Here is a 16,716-nt window from a genome sequence, read left to right as displayed (position 1 = left end):
TTTCATTTTGGTTGATCTGTCCATTGGTGAAAGTGGGGTGTTAAAATCCCCTAATATTATTGTGTTACTGTCAATTTCTCCTTTTATGGCTGTTAGCATTTGCCCTATGTGTTAAAGTGCTCCTATGTTGGGGGCATAAATATTTACAATTATTGTATATTCTTCTTGGATTGATCCCTTGATCGTTATGTAGTGTCCTTCTTAGTCTCTTGTAACAGTCTTTATTTTAAAGTCTATTTTGTGTGATAGGAGAATTGCTACTCCAGCTTTCTTTCTTTTTTTTTTTTTTTTTTGCTGTATGCGGGCCTCTCACTGTTGTGGCCTCTCCCGTTGCGGAGCACAGGCTCCGGATGCACAGGCTCAGTGGCCATGGCCCACAGGACCAGCCACTCCGCGGCACGTGGGATCCTCCCGGACCGGGGCACGAACCCGCGTCCCCTGCATCGGCAGGCGGAATCTCAACCATTGCGCCACCAGGGAAGCCCCCCCCCCCCCAGCTTTCTTTTGATCTCATTTGCGTGGAATATATTTTTCTATCCCCTCGCTTTCAGTCTGTATGTGCCCATAGTTGTGAAGTGGGTCTCTTGTAGACAGCATATGTATGGGTCTTGTTTTTGTATCCATTCAGCCAGTCTATGTCTTTTGATTGGAGCATTTAATCCATTTACATTTAAGGTCATTAACGATATGTATGTTCGTATTACCATTTTCTTAATTGTTTTGGGTTTGTTTTTGTAGGTCTTTTCCTTCTCTTGTGTTTTCAGCCTAGAGAAGTTCCTTTAGCATTTGTTATAAAGCTGGTTTTGTGGTGCTGAATTCTCTTAACTTTTGCTTGTCTGTAAAGGTTTTAATTTCTCCATTGAATCTGAATGAGATCCTTGCTGGGTAGAGTAATCTTGGTTGTAAGTTTTTCCCTTCATCACTTTAAATATGTCCTGCCACTCCCTTCTGGCTTGCAAAGTTTCGGCTTGGACATATAATTTTATTCTTTTCTTTTTTAACAAAGTGCTCATCAGTTCTTTTTATATCTCCTAATTAACTTATGTAGATTTCTCCAAGTAGATGTCACACATTTATTGCTTGGGATATTTTAATTTTATGATGTTATGATTGTTTATATATTTTCTTTTCCTGCTGTAACAGAATGTAGTTTTTCACTTCTATCTTCTCAGCCATTTGAATATGTTGTATCTCTAATTTTTAGTTGATATTTTGTAAATAGTCACACTTTCTCTTATAATTATAATTTTTATTTATGTTTCATGTTTTGTTGTTGTTTTATAGCCCAGAAACAACAACAGTTTGGGGGTTCTGATTTTGGTGTGTGTGCCTTCATTGACTCACCATGAATGGAAATAAATAAAATGCTCTCTATTTAAGTATGACATGCTTCTTGACTTTAAGGAGGTATGTTTTGTTACTGATTGTGTAATTGAGTAATAATGAAAATTACCAGATAAATTTTCAATTCTATGAAGATGATATTTTTTCTTGTTTGTTTTATTGATATGTTAGTTTATTAGAGAGTCTAATATTAAGCCATTTCATATTTGTGAGATGAATCCTTATTGGTATTTTTCATTATTGTTTTACTATTCAATTCAATTCACTAATACTTTATTCAAACATTTAAAATTTTGTTTTATAAATCTTCAGTAATTTCTTCTGTTGTGTTCAGAGGTCCTTTGAGGTTATAATCTTCTCATTGAATCAGGAGATGCTTTCCTTCTTTTCCATTCTCTAAAAGACTATCATTTTTCTTGTATCTATATCTATATTGCACCTGTAACAGGTACTGTCTGGTCTGGAAAGCATAACAAATTCACTAATAATTCTCAATTCACTAATAAAACTGTCATTCTTGCAGAAGATCCTTTCTTATTTTTAAAATGTCTTCTGTGACTAGTGGTCTTTTCATGGTTTTCAGAATTTCTGTTTGCTTACTTGTTCTTGTTAAGTATTTCACTTAAAAATAATTTTCCATTTCATTGAGATAATCAACTCTGTTAGCATAGACTGGTACATAATATCATATTTTTCAAATATCAATAGTTCATATGTGTTATATGTACATTTTTATTGCTAACTTTATTTGTGCTTTCTAGATAGAGCATTAAAAAATCTTTTGCCAGAACCAATTATTGTATTTAATTGTCCATTTGAATACTTTTGTTATCTAAAACCTTATTTTCATGGTATTATCCCTTGGCTGATGAAAAATTAATCATTTTTCTAATTTGCCTATTATGTGTTAGTGTTTAAAAATTTTTGATATATGTTATCCTCATTTTGGTTGTATTCTAGGTAATCTGCAGTTGTATGTTTGGATTTCACTTTGATTATAAAGCAATTGAGCAAAGTATTTCAAAATTTCCAATGTGTATTTATTTATTTCATGCCCCCAGTTCCAAATATTTATGGTTTTCATTTTGATGTTTTATTCTTTTGTGATCAGACTGTATACATTAGAGCACATTCTGGATTTTTAAAATTCTTATGTTTAAGAAGTTTCTCATATTATTGTATATTCTCCTCAAACCTATATTTTAAAAGTTTGCATATTATTACATCATATGGTTGATTGAAATTTTTTCCATAAATTTACAATTCAAACCCTATGGCTTTCATTAATATAGTTAATGCCTTGGCAAATATCCTTGCAAATAAAACTGTGTGCCCATATCTCATTATTTTCTTAGGATAAACTTCTAGAACTTGTATTACTAGGTAAAATTGTCATGAACATGAACATTTAGTACAAAGAAAGAACAAAAAGCCTGGTGAGGGTTTTGTTTGAACATGTCGAATTTAATTTCTTCTTATACTATGCTGTGGTTAGAAAATGTCTTGTACAATTTCTACTTTGGAATTTATTGAAGGTTTCTTGGTGGCTTAGTGCAACAAAATGTATGCTTCATGATGAAGCGAATTTTTCCTTTTGTTCTTTGCTGTATTCCAGTTACTAGGAGAGTGCCTGGCATGTAGTAGACACCTAATGTATTGAGTGACTTTTTAAAAATGTTCAGTGGCTTATTGGAATAAAAAGTATAATATCTCTCTGTAGAGTGCTAAGTTGAATACACTGTAGCTGTTAACTCAACTGTATTAATTCTATTCTTCAAATTCTGCCCTAATTTCTGCCTTCTTAATTGACAATAAATTGGTAGTGCTATTTAGAGTTGCATTTTTTTCAGTTTTTCTCACACTTCTAATAGTCTTTGCACCATATATTTTGATGATACCTTTTTAGTGTATAAAAGATTATGAATATTAGATCTTTCTATGCATATTAATTTTTAAATATATAAAGTGATCGACTTTCTTTCCTTTAATTTCTTTGGCAATTAATAATATAGCCACTACTCCTTTTTACATTTGGATTTGCCTTATGTTTTTGCATTTTATTTTTAAAACTTTTCTGTCAAACGACTGTCCATCTCCATATCATCAGTCTCATTCACCTCCATACATCACATCTTTAGCTCAGCTGCTATATTATCTTTATTTTCTGATCTCTTACATATTATCAGATAAAGTGATCATTTAATAAATGTGTGGAGAAGTGGATGAGTGATGGGGTCAGTTTCGAGTAGTCATCACGGTCTTCCTTGAAGGACTGTCAGTTATGTATTGTCCTTAAGTATTAACTGAACACTTGACCTTAGTTACACCCAGCTTGTGCTCAGCTCTACCTTTGACAATTGAATTACTGCTGTGCGTCCCTGGGAGGATATGGGTAAAGCACAGTATTTGAGAAGTATTGAGTTATGTCTTTAATACAGTAGCACAGGTTTTTATTCAGAATATTTCCAATAAAAGGCTTCCCTTAATTTACTGGTGACTTATTTAAGCATATGATATTTTCTATACAGTCTGCTGTTCTATATAATTAGAGTCATAATATTCATTTTAGAACTCACATCTTTCCTGGGCTCTGTATTAGATTTCCTGTCTCTATCTTCAATATCAATGAAGAGATACAGTGTCTTCCAAGGTCTAATAAATTACCCACATGTCTTATGAGGTACTCATTCCACTGTCTCCATATGGGTAAAATGAGAAGGCTTCAGTGGATTCAGTTGGTTATGTGGGCCATTTAACCACAACAACAACAACGAAGAATGGCATTGTTCTCTATTCAGTTGTGCAAATAGTTGAAAATATGGCAGGCATATTGAAATGAATCCATCATTACATTTAGTCTCAGTGTTTGTCTACCAAGTGGCTCTCTACTGGAGAAGATTTTGCTTCCTAGGGGATATTTGACAACATCTGAAGACATTTTCAGTTGTAGCAACTGGGGAAATTTAAAAAGTATGTAGAGGGTAAAGACCAGGGATGCCAGTAAACATGCTATAGTTCACAGGATAGCATCCCTCAACAAAGAATTATCCAACCCCAAATGTCAATAGTGCCAAGGAAGAGAATCGCTGGCCTCTCATATAAAACAAAAGGCATTTTTGAAAGAGTGATATGAATATGGGATATGTGTGCTGTGTGGTCTGATAAAAATATAATCATTCAAGATGGAATTAGTATGATGGATTTGTCTTTTCCTAACTACTGAGATTTTTTTAAAGAGAAAGATGAATACAGTAAGAAAGAATCTCCTCTTTTATTTATACTTGTCTTGCCTACTTCATAAGTGGCAAAAGCAAATGAGAGAATGAGAAACTGTGGAAGTTCTTTGTAAGAAGTAAAATAGTACATAAATATAAGGTAGAATTACAGATAAAGGCATTCAAGTCAATAACCATTTGTTAAGCACCTATGCTGTGTGATTCCACTGAGAATAAAACTATTGACTAATATTCCATTCTCTTCTGTGTTCAAAGACTGAAATTCATAGACTTGTGATGAATAACTTTTAGAAGTGGAGATAATTGATTTGAAACAATGTTTAAGGTATTTGTATAATAGCCATGTGTGACAGATCAGGCTGAAGTTACTGGACCATGTTTCTCTCATCTTCATTCCAACAGAGCAGATCCACTGTCATCTGTTAGACATGTACTGTACAGACTGTGTTTGAAAAAGTCGACTGTTAAGAAGACTAGTTCGAAAAACTCTAGTTGATCTACTCCAAGTCCTTCTAGAACAGTATGGAGGTTCCTTAAAAAACTAAAAATAGAACTACCATGTGACCCAGCAATCCCACTACTGGGCATATACCCTGAAAAAACCATAATTCAAAAGAACACATGTACCCCAATGTTCATTGCAGCACTAGTTACAATAGCCAGGACATGCAAACAACCTAAATGTCCAATGACAGATGAATGAATAAAGAAGATGTGGTACATATATACAATGGAATATTACTCAGCCTTAAAAAGGAATGAAATTGGGTCATTTGTAGAGATGTCAATGGACCTAGAGTCTTTCATAGAGTAAAGTAAGTCAGAAAGAGAAAAACAAATATCGCATATTAATGCATATATGTGGAATCTAGAAAAATGGTACAGATCAACCTTTTTGCAGGGCAGGAATAGAGATGCAGATGTAGAGAACGGACATGTGGACGTAGGGTGGGAAGGGGAGGGTAGGACGAATTGGGAGATTAGGATTGACATATATACACTACCATGCGTAAAATAGATAGCTAGCGGAAACATGCAATAAAGCACAGGAAGCTCAGCTCGGTGCTCTGTGATGACCTAGATGGGCAGGATGAGGGGGTGGGAGGGAGGTCCAAGAGGGAGGGAATATAGGTGTACATATAGTTGATTCACTTCATTGTATAGCAGAAACTAACACAACATTGTAAAGCAATTATACTCCAAAAAAAAGAATATTGAAATTTAGATGATGTGACTTACTGGAGATTGTGTAGCTAGAAATTAATTGAACAGTCAGTGAAATTTAGGTCTTCTGACTCCTTAGAGTGTTTCTTTTCACATATTGCATTAAACTTTATACCTGTCAAAGCATGATGATCTGAGAGAAATTTGGCCTGTTTTACTTGAGGGTATCCATTAGTTTCTGTGGAGTAACTGTATAATAACTCTTTATCATTTGTGACTTATTTCAGGCTTTTGAAAAATCGGTCTCAGAATGAAACAGTTATTTGCATGGATTCTTGTAGGGTTGCCTTTTCTCTCTCCATCCCTCTCTGTCTCTGTCTTTCTGTCTGTCAGTCTTTCTCTTTCTCTCTCTCTCTCTCTCTCTCTCTCTCTCTCTCTCTCTCTATATATATATATATATATATATTTCTGTAGTTTGCTTCTGTAAATTGCTATCTCCAAATCAACAAGGAAGATGAAAGATGAACAGTGAATTTTTCTACTCAAAAATGGCAGTGAGGGGCTTCCCTGATGGTTCAGTGGTTGAGAGTACGCCTGCCGATGCAGGGAACATGGGTTCGTGCCCCGGTCCAGGAAGATCCCACATGCCGCGGAGCGGCTGGGCCCGTGAGCCATGGCCGCTGAGCCTGCGCGTCCGGAGCCTGTGCTCCGCAACGGGAGAGGCCACAACAGTGAGAGGCCCGCGTACCGAAAAAAAAAAAAAAAGAAAAAGAAAGAAACATGTAAAATGGGAGAGGTGACTTTTTCTCAAAGTTTTCAGAATATTACCTACAAAACTTCATCTTTGCCAGAAATGCAATTAATTTGTGAATGACATTTTTGGTATCTACACATGTTTTAAATAAGACAGATTTTAGAAGAAAAAATAGCAAAATTGTTTTCTATCTTGAAAAACAAAAAGTAGAGAATTTATCCTTAAAACTATTGAAACCCATTAATTAGCATAAGACCTTAAAGTAATATTTACTTATCTGATGTAATGTTCCAAAAGGAACACTCTGGTTCTTATGGTACCTACGCAGTATCCAAACAGTTAGCAAGATTTTAAGAGAGATATTTCAGTGTCAATATGTAGATGGAAATACAAAAGCCCTGGGACCATAAGTGACTTGTACAATATATCAACTAAGTGGCTATAGGATGGGGACGAGAACCCAGTTCTCTTTTTTCTTTACTCCTTAGCTGCCAGGGAGTGATGGGCGAACTCAGTTTCTACTGACAGTCAGTAATGAAGTAAATCTCAGAGCTCTCTGAAGATTAATGGATTTTCCAAAGTAACTTGCGGGTAGTTAAGATTAGACTGAATAAAAGCTGGAACTATTTCCCCTAGCTGAGTTCAGCCACATCTACTATTTGTTGAAACTTAAAAGCAACTCTCAGGATGCCACTGATTATTTAGCAGCTTGATTCTCATGGTCTTTGCTAGCACAGAATAGTTAATGGAAAATCATCTAAATTTATTTTTAATGAGTTCTTACTATGCATAATAATATCAATATATTTTATGGATGCCTTCCATGAGAAAATTGCTAGAAGCTAAGAGAAGAATCATGTAGTAGGACCATATCATTGGATTTACCAGAGTATATATTAACAAAGTGGTCATGCAGTTCTCAGTTGTGCAAAGATCTCTCTCTAATTCAAATATGTTTGCTGGAGTCAGAATAAGACATTTAGTAGATGTTAGGAAAACTTTAAAGATAAGTCAATTACAACATGGTTGCCATTGTCATCAACAAATTTAGCAACTATGTGGTTTATTTTTATGTTGATGCTTTGTGCAGAGTGCCATCTACAACCAATAAATCTATTTTTTATGTATTTGTATTTGAAAATGAAGACAATATGTAGGACAGTTAAATATTAGTAAAACTGTTAAATTATTAGTTGATATGAGATAGTGGCATTACTTTATTTTCCTATAAAAGAAATATCCCTGAAGGAGTGTATAAATTGCCAATGAGCTTTCAAAATTAATATTTTAAAACTTAAAGTTACAAACTTTGGGGATTATAAATTGCTTAGAATAGTGTCTGAAGCAAAGCAAGTGTTCAGGAAATGATTACAGTTTGTAATGAATCATTAAATCTTCACAACGCCTATATGAGTTACGACCTACTTTATTTACCGCTCCCCAACCCTGGCCCCATTCAACACATGAGGCTATCAAGGCATAGATATGCTGAGTAACTGCCCAAGATTGCACAGCTAAACAGCTAGGTAGTGGTGAAGCTGGCATGTGAGTACAGAAAGTCTGTCTCCGGAGACTGTGTTTTCTTAATTCCTACCTCTGTAAGTATTTAAATAAAATAATACTAATTATAATATTAATGATAATAATAAGTAACTTTATCTCAGACTCTTGTGTTCTTTCTGAGCCTTGATTATTTCACTGTATCCTTAGGGTTTGCTCTCAGCTCAAATATTTGTAAAATCTCTTGCAACCAGAGCTACTGTGGAGCACATTATGCAAACATTCTTTATCAACCTGGTGTATTAATTAGGAAATATTTTATTTGCCAGAAAAAGTAAAACAGAGACCTATAATTACGAGAAAATAGAAATGGTGAGGCTGAACTTAATGTGCTTAATACTTTACTTGGAAAAAATATTGGATTCTGAAACTAATATGTATGAAAAACTGATATAAGCCAGACTAAATTTTAAATTGTTTTTCGATGAATTGCCCAAACTGTTAAGAGAGAAATCACAGCAAAAGTTGTGCTTGTGATTTCACTTCATATGGAGGTTGAACTTCTTCCTATAAAAAATAAGAAAGTCTTTTGACCCCTGACTTTGTATGCTTCACTTGTTTGAACTGCACTTTTATTTTCTCACAAATTAAAACCATATCTTTCAGCAAAGAGCCCATTAAAGGAACAAATCTTCCTTGAAAATGCTCTGAAACAGTCTTCATTTTCATTCTTGTGTAATTTTATTTACAAACTGAGAGCCAACTGGAGCATGTCAGAAACAGCTGATGAGTAGATGAAGTAATGACTTCTTACATAACAAGGTTAGTTTTCTCATTTGGAAGAATAAAGGGATGAACAATATGAGGTGTTTAATTTCACTGTCAGAATACTTGTTACTCATGCATGGGAATCTTTCTGGAAAACAGCTTGCTTTAAAATGTTCAGATATTAGAAAGACAGGAATATCATCCATGGCCATCCGTAGTAAATAACAAGTAGGGAGAAAAGTAACTAGACAAACAAATAGGGCATAAAGCTGAGGAAGAAAGACACAACCTGTTTTATACAAAAAAAAAATAAGATTAGCTAAAATGTGAAAAATGGTGCTTAAGTTTTAAATTGTTTAGACAAATACAGTGAAGAGTGAAGGCAATTATCTCGGTAATTCAGGTCCCAAACCCTGTAAGTAAAATGTATGGGAATAGGCCTGAAGTTTTTATATTCTGAGGGATTTAAGTAATCACTTTCATCAAATCAGACTGGTTTAATCGTAATTCTAAACCCATAGAGGTTAAAGACATATCGCACAAAATAGAATCTTGTTTTTTTAGAAAAAATTAATCTAGGTGATAGACAGCTACTGAAACACACACACACACACACACACACGTGCGCACACACACACATACAAAATCATGTTTAATCGTAGTGTGATTGGTGCTATGCTGTTGTTCCTGAGGGTAAAAATGACCCAAAATATGAAGTGTCGAATGTTAAAAATATACAAAAGGCTCATCACACATAGAATATGCCCAATTTACTCAATGAATCGAACACACAAAACCCCAGAACAATATAAAGTTGTGAACATAGCAGAGGAGCAATGGCATACAAGGGATATGCATTTCAAACTGAATACTTTAGAGCACATCTCCTGCCTGGTCATTTGCACAGTGGTTGCCTTGTTCACATTTTTTTTCCTGTATATTTAGAGATTACATCTTGAGAAGTTATGCCTTGAGTCTAGATTTTTCCCACCTCACCAGTGTTTGAAGCAGATGAAATGTATATCTTATATCTCTACAAGTTTCTTTCTGCCCTGTTTTGGATGTCTCGTGCCATGTAACACTGGATTGATTATATACTGCATGAATTAAGGAGATGAAGATACACCTCCTTCTGTAGGGCTATTTATAAATATTTCTTAGGTATAGGGAGAGATTAAGATTTAAGCCAGCTGCTAATAACATTTGCAGGTATGGGACAAGAATATATACTATATGTATGAATATTTTAAATTGTATATCGAATTAGTAAATTATTAAATAAAACAGGTTTTACCTTTGTACCTTGACTAATATAGTTTCATAAAAACTAGAATGCCAGGTTTCAATTTATAATTATTAGATGCCTCAGAGTTCTATTCTAGAAGATGGCAGTGCTAGGAGAGCTTGCCCTCACACCCTCCCCCCTACAGTTTTTGAACTATTCTCTTTACCTTGAATTCCTTCTGTATTTTCAGGGGCCTTACATACACACATCTGAGGTATCTCAGCTTATATATCCAAACTCTTTGCAACCCTCCAAAGAGGCAATTGTGGCTAGAGATCTGCATTGGCTATATTCAAACAGACAATTGTATTTAAAGTTCTTTCTTCCAGAATTGTAGAAATTTAGTTAAGCAACACTTAGAAACTCTTGCCTTAACCAAGATCGTTCCTTCCATCCTACTTTTTTCTCATGCCTATGTAATCTGATTTTTTAAACAATTTTGTATGATAGCTGGGCAGATGTATCACTGGATGGAGAAAATCAAGTTTAGGGATGTCAAGTGAGTTGCCTAAAATCACAGTTAGTATTGTAAAGCCAGCCTCAAATTGGACCATTCAGATTCCAAACCCTTACACTTAAAAAGAGAATAAATTGGTAAACTGTTAAGCAATCACACATTCAGAAATGTTAACAATTCTTAGGTTAAGAAAATAATATATTTACCAAAAGTCTCCAAGGGGAAACCAGTATCAATATTGGACATTAGCAGAAGAACCTTTATTCCTAAAATACTATTGGGGACAATTATCCAGCCTAAGGGGCAATTGAAGGAATAGTTAATTAAGCAAACTTTGAAAGATATTTTATGATGAATATTTATTACTCAATTTTAAGATTGCACACTAGGTATTGTCTACTACATATATCCGTTGTCAATATTTTATGACTATGCTGAAATGTCTCAGGAGCACTTGGGAAAAAATGAGAATGAAATTGTTTTCTGAGAGTTAAACTTTGAAGTCAACACATAGTAGATCAGCTCAGAGATATACAAAGTTGCCCTAAAGAGAAATACCAACTTCTTGAATTATAAGACTAAATTTAATTTAATTTCATATAGTAAAATATCGAAAGAATATGCCCTTAAGAAAGGATTTAGTCAGAAAATGAAGTATAGAAAAGAGAGGGTCCTAGAACTGATTTGACTGTGTCAATTTGAATATGGTCTAGAGAAGAAGGTGCCTTTTTCAACAAACTTTGAATATTCCTATCTCATTGGACAAGCCATCCCTAAAGTGAATATGTATACATCAGGCTGTCTTATCCTTCCATTCCATTGTTATCTCATTTATCTACCTCTCTTCATTTTAACTCAGTATTCTCTAGACCTTCTCTGATAAAGATTTTGTTTCCTGTATAGAACAGTCTCTATAGCTGATTATGCCTGCTGGGGTGATACAGATCATGTGATGATGATTTTTTGTTGTTGTTATATATCAACCAGGAGGCATTCTAGTGTGTATAAAGGGACTATTAATTCTTCTCTCAGACTTATTTCTTATGAACAGAACACTGATATTTTTTACAATATTCCCAACAAGCAAAAAACACATTTTCCAATCCCTCTTGCAGAATGCTAAGGCTGGGAAAACAGAAAAATCAAAGGATTTTAGGACAATGGTAATATGGAGTTGCCACACCTTTCCTGAACTACTACTTACCTCTGAGCACTTTGTTACGTGAAAAAATAAAGTGAAACAGCTATATCCTTTGGACAAGCCACTGTAAAGTCTCTGTTGCCTGCACTCAAATACAAACCTGAGTGACGAAGTGAATCTTACAGTAAGCCTTTGGAAGACTGTTGTCATAAAGATGAGGATGGCAGATTAATTAATTAAATCAGCAAAAGATAATCAAGTACATACTATATACAAGGTTCATGGTGGGAAATTGTGCATAAAACAGCCTTGATCCTGATCTAATCACTCATACAGTAAAAAATAGGGGTTAAAGAGAGGACAGAAAGTGAGAATAAAAAGTACAAGTAAAACAGGTATTATGATAAATACTTTGAAGGAAATCGGTACAGAGTGAAGTGATAGGCAAAACAGGGTAGGAAGTGTTTACCCAGGGAGGTTGATGAAGGCTGCTGTGAGCACATGGCACTTTTGGAACACAAATAGAAGAAATGGAGCATGAGCATTGCAAGGAGCAGATTCTAGGCATGAAGAACAGCATGTGCAGATTCATCTGGAAATGCCATTTTGTGAGGCCCCTGCTTCCACTATCAGGCTTCTCCTGTCACTCTAATCTTGTCCTTTTGCTTGCCTTCTTAAAATGTCTTAAACAAGGTACATTAGAAAAGAGGAGGTATTGATGGGCTTTTCTTAGAATCAGGAATAATGGATTTTGTTTCATTTCTCTCTCTTCCATTCTTGCAGTCACCATTGCATAGGGATTTATTATAGATTCAATAACCTTGGCTCCATTTTCTCACACACAACTGCTGCTTTACTGTTGTGCATCCAGTCTTTCAATTGCAAAACTTTTCCTGAAAATGAATTCTAGCAGAGTTTTCTAAGGCTGTAATTATGCTTCCAAAGTAAAAATACTTTATTGGGTGAGGTCTATTTTTCAGTGATTCTCTCTACACCACCAAAATGTATGAAGTCTTATTTCATAATATTTACAGGGAAAAGGTACCAGTGACTAGGCATAGCTATATATCTGAATCATAACATGTATTCTTATAATTTAAGGCAATACCAGAATCTAAAGTGGATTTCTACTGAAGAAAATTCTGAAATATCCTTTTCTAAGTGCCTTTTAAAAAAACCTAGTTGCAAATAAAAAATTCCCTCCAGATCTGGAGTGCCCAAACATTTTCACAAAGGGATCATTTTCTTTATGTGAAATTGTGTATGAAAGGATAGACATAAAATATAGGAGCGGATAAGAGTAACTTGCTGCAGGACTTGATGCTCTTTGGGAACAGGGCATAGGAGTGTCATTCTCTACTGGTCCACTTCTCATTGGAAATATCATTGAGGCACAGGGAGAACGTGAAGAATATAGGATTGATTTTACAAACAGCTATACTTTTCAAATTTCAGGTCCATCAGTTTTTGGCATTGTGTAAACCTTTGCAAGTTACTGTTCTTATACTTGATTTTCTCATCTCTGAGAGGAATTAAATAATAGGTCTTCAATTTGAAGTGAGAATTTAACTAGAAATTTATCTATAAGAAGATCATGGCACAGGAGTGCATTATCTCTATTATTTTATCTTATTTATTTATTTTTTGCTTTTGAATCAGTATATTAAGGAGACATTCATACATTTCAAGAATTGCTTAAATTCTGATATCCAGATTTAAGCTTGTGAACATATGACTTTAAACACAGAATTAAAGCTATTCATAATTTGCTATTCTACCAACATTAAATTACATTTACTTTGGAGCATAAGTTAAATGGTTTAAAGTAAGCCTGTAACATACCTGCAAAACACCTTCCTAACTCATACATGCAAATTACTGCTCATTACTCTAACCTCTAAGTTACCCTGCTCCAGAAGTGACTACTCTAAGGCTTACTGTGGTCCAAAGAGAAGGAAGAAAAAAAAAAAGTAACCAGGACCAATAGCTAGATATATTAAAAAAAAGATGGCACAGCAGAAGGGAATGCAATCCTACAAGTGCAAGCCCTCAAGAAGCAGCATGTTATATGATAAACCCCTTCTTTAGAAAGGTATCATTTCTATCACTGATACCACAGGCTAAATTATATAGCATGCCATCTTCAAGTAACAGTTGAGGCAATAGAATAAATGCAGAGGCATCACAATGAATCCCACTTAATACCACTATACAGACCAACACTTTTCTACAAATTCTTTGTCTGACTGCCAGTTAAATACAATTTTAACTTCATAGCTTAGCAATTAAGGGTCATACACTGAAGCCAATACATATACCTGGCATTTCAGTCTAAGCTATTCCATGTACATAGCTGAAATCAGTTACAAAGTATGGCCTAACAAATGCTAGGGGAAATTTTTTAAAGTAGTTTTTACAAGTATTAAACTTATCTTGCACACTGAAGTCATCATACATACAGGGCAAAGTCAGAGCTTTTATATTTGAGTTTATTCTTCATTTAACTTTTAAAACACTACTATAGTTGAATATTAAAACAAACAATAGCAAGTAGTGAGCATATTATGATTCTAGTCCTTCACTCAGTCACTACTGCAAATAAAATGCCAGCAGTGAGTGTTATTCACTGGCCCCATTAGGAGGTCTGACACTGAACACCACCCCGAGGATGATGTTCACCATCCCCATGTGCTTCTCCATTTTAATGGCGCCATCTTTCCTGATTTGGATCGAAGTCCACTAGTTCTACCTGGTCCATTTCATCAGTCTCTTCTACTTCCTTCCTCTCAGGTAGGAGTTTTTCCAGCAAAGAGAGTTTATCCGGGGAGAGAAAGCCATTCTCAGGAAAGTTTACCTTAAATTCAATGATTAGGCGACCCTTTTCATTGGTCTATGATAAATTGGCATGCCTTCATTTAGCACACACTTGATATCTCCATGCTTGACAATCTGACCTGGATGAGAAGTGATGACTATGGTTCGGTTGTCAAGAGTAGATATTGGCTTTTGGAAGCCACACAATGCCTCAACCAGCTGTATGTCCAGACACATGAAAATGTCTTCTCCTTGTCGAGTAAAAACAGCATGGTCCTTCTGATCTAAAACGATGATAATATCTCCTGGCTCCAGTCCTGGTTCTTGGTCTCCTTCACCATGGAATGTTATCTTCTGGCCATCTTTCATGCCTTTGTCAATATGAACTTCTAGAATTTTCTTCTCTCCAACTATCTTCCTTCCATTGCAGCTTTTACATCTATCTTTAGGACTGATCCGCTCCCCATGGTCCTGGCACTCTATGCAGACAGACTGAATTTGCTGAACCATTCCAGGTCCTATCTGATGAATTCTTATTTGCATTTCAGTACCTCGGCAATTGGGACAGCACTCTACTGCTCCTTTCTTACCACCTCGGCCTTCACATTTGTCACAAATCACATTCTTTTGCAGAGCTAGTTTTCTTGTTGCACCATTATATAAATCTTCTAAGGTTACTGTGAGTTGATGCACAACATTTTTGGCTCTCCTTTCTCTCTGCATCCTGCCTCCTCCTCCAAAACACATATTGAAGATGTCCATGGGGGAGCCCAAACCGCCACCTGCTCCACCTTCTTTAATTGCCTGCTCTCCTCCTTTGTCATATAATTCCCTTTTCTTTGCATCAGAGAGCACTTCATAAGCTTGAGAAATCTGTTTAAACTTCTTTCCTTCATTTGGATTCTTATCAGGGTAGTACTTCAAGGCCAGTTTCCTGTAAGCCTTTTTCAATTCTTCTTGGGTGGCATTGGGTTTGACCCCCAAAACATCATAATAAGTGGTTTCTTTCACCATTTCCTACAGCCGGTGAGAGGGACGATGCTGGTGTGGGGGAGCGGGAAGGAGCGCGTTGCCGTGCGCAGCTCGGGCAGCCGCCGCTCCTCCGCTTTTTCACCGAGCGTTCTGGAAAGTTCCGCCTGGAGCGCCGCAGCCGTTGTCTTTTGTAGCCGCTATTATTTTAAATTTAAAAATTGACTCTGTAGTCACAGCATCTTTCCCTGCAACTCTCTCACTCCATGTTTTTACACTGTCATGCATTTTTAACCACAAAAGTATGCAGTCCCTAAATCCTCTACGTTTTCTCCATGTCACCTCCTATTTTTACTTCCTTCCTATTCATCTTAAGCATCGTGGTGAAATTTCAGTTAGTGTTTTGCAAATCTCCTGGTTCTTTACTGGGTAAAACCCTGACTCTGGATAAATCTAGCTGTGTGCTTCTTCTGCACCCTTATTCAGAGTGCTGAAAGCTGTTATAGAAAATTACAAACTGAAGCTTGTATTAAAAGAGTGGTGCCCACCCTCAGTTGGATCCTTAATGCTTCCTCAGTAGTTCAGTGTTCTTTGAGTTCTTCTCTCTTCATTATCTATGGCAGCTATTCCAACCCTCTCTGAATTTCCAGGGCTAGCTAACACATAACACACATTCCCAGCTGGTTCCTCACATAGAAACTAAAAGTAATAAGGATGAAAACCTTTGTGACTTACTGCTATCGATTTCTAGACTGTATCACACTGCTCTTCCCTCCTCTCCTTCTGTCTACCATCTTATCTAAAGTGAATTCGTGCATCTCTACCCAGGATTCTACTCTTTTCTGCCTGTTCAAGGACACATTTCATAAATTAAACCCCCTCCTTTCCTTATTCTTTCTTCAAATAAAATGTTTTTCTGTTTCAAACTTTTTTTCACTGGATTTTAAAGATGATGTATTCACTTTAATCTTAAAAAGGAAAAGCAGCCATAAACATAAACCATAACCATAAAGAAGCAAACATGAGTCCACAATTTAATCATACTTTCCTGGTCACACACTGACCTATATCTCTCCTCTCCCTTACAATCAAACACCAGGAAGTTGTATGTGTATCTACTTCTTGAAATCTCAATCATTCCCCAAGCTACTGCTCTCTGCCCTCTTCCCCCACTATTCTACTTAACCTACTACCTACAAGGTAACCAATGACCTCCTTGTTTCTATGTCTAGAGCCACTTTTCCCCCACATCTCACTTGAATTCTCAGCAGTATTTAGCAATAT

The 16,716-nt window shown here is 35.7% G+C and overlaps 1 protein-coding gene and 1 pseudogene across 2 annotated transcripts in view; one reads left to right on the top strand and one right to left on the bottom strand.

Moving 5' to 3' along the window:
* KCTD8 (potassium channel tetramerization domain containing 8) overlaps positions 1-16,716 on the top strand; it is a 253,800-nt gene that overhangs the window by 122,804 nt on the left and 114,280 nt on the right. The window lies entirely within an intron of this gene.
* On the bottom strand, positions 14,285-15,611 carry LOC115865982 (dnaJ homolog subfamily A member 1 pseudogene; annotated as a pseudogene).

Source organism: Globicephala melas, chromosome 5, assembly GCF_963455315.2.
Source record: "Globicephala melas chromosome 5, mGloMel1.2, whole genome shotgun sequence".
In the NCBI taxonomy this organism is placed as follows: Eukaryota; Metazoa; Chordata; class Mammalia; order Artiodactyla; family Delphinidae; genus Globicephala; species Globicephala melas.
Note: the sequence above shows the minus strand (reverse complement) of the source record. Positions and strands in the feature narration are given on the sequence as shown.